Source organism: Microtus oregoni, unplaced genomic scaffold, assembly GCF_018167655.1.
Source record: "Microtus oregoni isolate MIOR12 unplaced genomic scaffold, Mior012 000067F_000, whole genome shotgun sequence".
In the NCBI taxonomy this organism is placed as follows: Eukaryota; Metazoa; Chordata; class Mammalia; order Rodentia; family Cricetidae; genus Microtus; species Microtus oregoni.
This window is the reverse complement of record NW_024543953.1, coordinates 2,470,349-2,476,376: the sequence shown is the minus strand read 5'-3', so window position 1 is coordinate 2,476,376 and position 6,028 is coordinate 2,470,349.

The window sequence follows — 6,028 nt, the reverse complement described above, 5'->3', positions numbered from 1 at the left end:
ATTCTCAAAATGATTGTTTATGAATGTTTGTTTTCATTTAAAGTGGGTTGATTGTAAGTGGTTAATGGTCACAGTAAATCTCTTTCTTAAAGGGGTAATATGATATATGAATAATTTACACTGATATGCTCCTTGGTTTATTGATACAAATTTAAGGTCAATTTTGTTATATGTATATTTCTATTCTTGTTTAAGGTATTATGTTTATACAGCTCACTTAAAAATGTAATGCATAATTTAAAAATATGGATTAATAGATAGTCATCTATAATAGTCAAACTATAGTCACATTAGTTAAGCTTTCTAAATGCACAGAGATATATTTCAGACGGATAGGTATTCCTCAAACTTTTAAAAGACCTACAGGATATGACAATTAAAAGGTTTTAAGAACTTAGACTTTTCCTGACAGTGAGACATGTCTCCTTCTGGCAGCACCAATTACTTCAGAAAGGTTGATGGACATTGAAGAAACTGGTTATGAAATTTGCCTTCAATGTGACAAGGCTAGCCATTTGGTCAAGAAACTGCTTTTGCCTGGACTGTTGATGCATGCTATATGAACTGGACATGCACAGAAAAATGACTGTTGAACTTTCCAAAAGAGAGAAGGGTCCTTCAGGGTTCCTGCTTCACAGAAGAAACAGCCAGACATTCTGCAGGACACAGAAAAAAGCAGCAGATGAACTTTGCCAGTACAAGGCAGAATAGATCTTCAAATATCCTGCTTCACTGAAAAGTCTGACAGAAATTATGGGCCTATAGGCTGAAGATGGATGCTCTAATGTTACAAAAAAACTTTGGGTGACACTCCAGGCAGCAAGATGCTGCTGTCAACTCTAGAACTTTAAAAATTGCTTACAATGCTCTTCCTGTTCACTTTGGTAATATTATATCCTTCTGGGGTCTTTGATGGAGTTGAAGGCAGACAGTAGTAGTTATAGTTTTCCTTAGTTATGAAAAAAGATAAATTAAATATGAAACTTTGGAACCACAAAGAAATATTGTAACTATAGCTCCTGCTTGATATCTGTTTTGTTATATGTAGTTTTACTATGTTAAAGTTAAACCTTCCTTTTTTTTTTGGTTTTTCAAGACAGAGTTTCTCTGTAGCTTTGGAGCCTGTCCTGGTACTAGCTCTTGTAGACCAGGCTGGCTTCGAACTCACAGAGATCCGCCTGCCTCTGCCTCCCGAGTGCTGGGATTAAAGGCATGTGCCACCACCGCCCGGCTCTAAACCTTCCTTTTTATTTAAAGAAAGGGGAAATGGTATGGGATTCCCCTCTGTACACTGTGAATATGTTTTATTACTATTGGTAAAAAAGAAGTTGCTTTGGACTATGGCAGACCAGAATATATGTAGGTGGGAAAACTAAACTGTATACAGGGAGAAAAAAGGCAGAGTCAGGCAGACGCCATATAGTCATGGAAGAAGAAAGATACTAGAAACTTACCAGTAAGCCAAAGTCTCAAAGAGATACACAGATTAACAGAAATGGGTTAATTTAAGATGTAAGATCTAGCTAGAAATATGCCTGAGCCATCAGTCAAACAGTGTTGTAATTAATATAGTTTTGTGTGATTATTCAGGTCTTGGTGAATAGGAAATGAAAGTCTCTATTTATATGTCCCCATTCAAGACCTACACACCAATTTTCTAGGATTGGCCCATGATTTTAAATTTGATAATATTTTTGTTCAGAAATGTTAACTGTTGGAAGGGGGCTTCTTGTTTGTTCTGGCTGCCCTGAACCGAAATAATCACACAGAAAACTGTATTAATTAAATCAGTGTTTGGACCATTATCTTTGGCTTCTTATTTGCTAACTCTTATATCTTAATTTAACCCATCTCCATTAATCTGTGCATCACAGTGAGGTTGTGACCTATCAGCAAAGTTTCAACTCGTCTGTCTCCAGTGGCGGCTCCATGGTTTCTCTCTGACTCCACCTCCTTTTTCCCAGCATTCCATTTATTTTCCCCTCCTAGCTCTGTTTCCCTATAGCTCTGCTATAGGCCCAAAGCAGTTCCTTTATTAACCAATGATATTCACTGCATATAGAGGGGAATCCCACATGAGTTAGCTACAGGAAGTACATCCTAAGAATGACTTCCAGGCAGTTCATTGATTATCAAAGCATACATCTCCCAGAGGACACTTTTTACAACAACTTTAATAGTTATTATTGTTTCCTTGATTTTCTGTGACCCAGTTTACAACTGTAGGTCCAGTTAGGATATAAAGTGGGGCCATTTGCAAGTCTCATTGTTGTGGTGCTACAGCTTCCTACTCCCTGGGGACATAAAAACTCTCCCTTGCGTCAAAGAGTTCCAAAATGTGAGTCACAGAGCACAAACAAAGCAGAGATACTCACTGGTTTGTTGTGAAAGGCAGCACTCAATCCCCTTTGCATAAATATTCCTCTGAGTGGCCTCTCTCAGCTTCCCTTATGTTCATATGTTCCTTGTATACCTAAGAAAGGTTGTGGTGGAAAGTTTCTTCTCTCAGGTGTGATTAGTCTTAACCACCAACTACTAGAAACTCAGTTATTGTAAGTGCTACAGATGAAGATGAGGATATGAAGAAGGAGGAAGAGTAGAAGTCAGAGGAAGAGCTGAATGAAGAGGAAAAGGAGGGGGAAGAAATAAAACAGAAGAGATTGGTAAGAGGAATAGGAAGTGGAAGTAGAAGGGAAAAATCTTCACAAATTGTTGTTGTACACAGTGAGACCAGATATCTTGCCAGCACCCAGGACTACAGAATAGTCATGGCAGACATATAAGTGATGTTATTACCTTTTCTCCTACATAATCCCAAAGCTCTTATTTCTCTGTCAGAGAAAATTATCTACTAGTGAGCACCTTCCAGTCCGCAACTAATCTAATCATTTCTAGACAGCAATTTCCCTTAGCCTTGATGCTTCCCCTACATTCCCATCTGCCAAGGCCATGCCTGCTTTCAGAAATGCTAATGGAAACCACTGTTCGCATACATAAAACCAGGTCCATTTCAGAGACAAGATGAGAGCAGAGGGTAGACTATGGATGCCAAGGTCCAGATATGCAGACGCTGATCCAGCAGCATCCTTGCAAGTGGGCCTCCACCAAAAGGGAGTGACTTGTGAGGATGAGAACTATGTAGAAGTTGGTCCCTGCATTCTCATCTGTGTCCCCGGGGAGCTGGTGCTATTTTGTGAGGTGCCTGGAAGTTGGGGGTCGCCTCATTGCAATAGCCAGACTGGAGTCCCCCTTCTACCTTTCACCATTTACATTCTGGTTAGGGGTGGGATGGTGACCACTTTGTGAGCTTTCAGAAAGAGAGATGGCCATGCCACACTTTCAGAGTGGAGGTGAGCACTTCAGGAGGCAAGAAATGGGCCCTTTTAAGGAGAAGCAGGCCCCTACTGAGGCAGCCCTTGCCTGTGGACAGCCTAGACACAAGGAGGGCCACATAAGCAAACAGGAACAATCTAGTTCCGTGAATGCTCTGCCTAGGCTCCACCTTCTGGAAGGCATTCGCTGAGGGAATGAGTGTCACTTAAATTGCAGGGTGCAAGTAGAACCTGAGTGGACCCTGGAAGGCCGGCTGTGGTCAGCAGGTCCCCAGGTCCCCAGGAGCCTAGTGAAGTCAGTGTGGTGTGTGCTGCCCCAAACAGGGTTGTCCTGTGGAAACTAGGCCCTTACCCTCTCCCTAGACCATCAGCCTTCCCGCTCGGGCTGGAATTCTGAAGACCCAGAGATGTGGAGACACATAACTTCCTCGGGGAATATGGACATGGGGTCTCAGAGGTCCAGCTGAGTGGACGTGAAGTCTCAAAAGCCCAGCTGAATGGATGTGGGGTCTCAGAAGCTGAGATGAATGGAAATGGGGTCTCAGAAGCCCAGCTGAATGGACGTGGGGTCTCAGAAGCCCAGCTGAATGGATGTGGGGTCTCAGAAGCCCAGCTGAATGAATGTGGGGTCTCAGAAACTCAGATGAATGGACGTGGGGTCCCAGAAGCCCAAATAAATGGACGTGGGGTCTCAGAAGCCCAGCTGAATGGACGTGAGGTCCGAGAAGCCCAGCTGAATGGACATGGGGTCCCAGAAGCCCAGCTGAATGGACATGGGGTCTCAGAAGCCCAGCTGAATGAACGTGGGGTCCTAGAAGCCCAAATGAATGGACGTGGGGTCCCAGAAGCCCAGCTGAATGGACGTGGGGTCCCAGAAGCCCAGCTGAATGGACTTGGGGCCCCAGAAGCCCAGCTGAATGGACATGGGGTCTCAGAAGCCCAGCTAAATGAATGTGGGGTCCCAGAAGCCCAGCTGAATGGACGTGGGGTCTCAGAAGCCCAGCTGAATGGACGTGGGGTCTGAGAAGCCCAGCTGAATGGACGTGGGGTCTCAGAAGCCCAGTTGAATGGACGTGGGGTCTGAGAAGCTCAGCTGAATGGACGTGGGGTCCCAGAAGCCACATCTGAAGCACACAGGCCTAGAGCATACAGGCTCGACTGTATGTGTTCACAGTCCTCCATCCAAGGTGAGAGCGACTGTGGGAAGAAGCCCCCTCAAGCTTTGGCAGCATCCACATCCGGGGACCTAGTGAGGCTCCGAGCCATTTTGTGAGGCTCCAGAAGGTCCCAGCCAGGCTCGTCTTCCTACATCTGGGGACCTGGAAGGGCTTGGAGCCATGTTTCTTGGGGACCAGAAGGGTGTCAGCCACATCGCCCTCCAGGTATCCAGGCATTGAGGGTCTCACATGCATTTTCTGAGGGCCCTGAAGGGTGTGAGGGATGGACGAGGCGCCTCTGGCATCAGGATATGGGGGATTGGAGCCATTTTCCTAGGGCCTAGAAGGTTGAAGGGTGAAGGACAAAGCGGGATCCTTCTATCCGGGCCTGAGGGGCTTGGAGCCATTTTGTGAGGTTCCCGGGAGGGAGACCATCAGGCTGGGCTCCTTCCATCCGAGGCCTGGGGGACTTGGAGTCATTTTGTGAGGTTCCCGGGAGGGAGACCATCAGGCTGGGCTCCTTCTATCCGGGGATGGGGGCTTGGAGTCATTTTGTGAGGTTCCCAGGAGGGAGACTATCAGGCTGGGTTTCCTATATCCGGGGATGGGGGCTTGGAGTCATTTTGTGAGGTTCCCGGAAGGGAGACCATCAGGCTGGGCTTCCTACATCCCGGGATGGGGGCCTCAGAGCCATTTTGTGAGGTCCAGAAGGACCCAGCCAGGCTCGTCTCCCTACATCCGGGGACCTGGAAGGGCTCGAAGCCATCTTCCTTGGGGACCAGAAGGGTGTCCAGGCATTGATGGTCTCACAGGCATTTTCTGAGGGTACTGAAGGGTGTGAGGGATGGACGAAGCGCCGCCGGCATCAGGATATGGGGTTTTGGAGCCATTTTCTTAAGGGCCTAGAAGGTTGAAGGGTGAGGGCTAAAGCGGGCCCCTTCTATCCGGGGCTGAGGGGCTTGGAGTCATTTTGTGAGGTTCCCGAGAGGGAGACCATCAGGCTGGGCTTACTACATCCGGGGCCTGGGGGGGCTTGGAGCCATTTTGTGAGGTTCCCAAGAGGGAGACCATCAGGCTGGGCTTCCTACATCTGGGGCCTGGGGGACTTGGAGTCATTTTGTGAGGTTCCCAGGAGGGAGACCATCAGGCTGGGCTTCCTACATCTGGGGCCTGGGGGCATTTTGTGAGGTTCCCAGGAGGGAGACCATCAGGCATCTCATGCTGCATTGGGCACCTTTAGGCCAATGTCCTAATTTGTGGTGCCTGGGGTCAGTCAGAGGGCTCTTCCTGCTCCCTGGAATTGGGAGCCTGGAGCCATTTTGTGACCTGACTAGAAGCGTGAAGGCCATGCCATGTTTTCTGAGTGGAGATGAGCAGTTTCTGGGTCGTCAGAGGCCCCTTTAGAAGAGAAAGTTGTCAAACATGCTAGTGTTGAACCTTTGCTTAGCTTTGGAGTTGGCCTTAACTTTGGAGTTGGCTAGGAGCAAGTTCAAGAGTTGCCTAGACAGAAGCTCCTCTCATTTCCATGGTCAAAGTCAG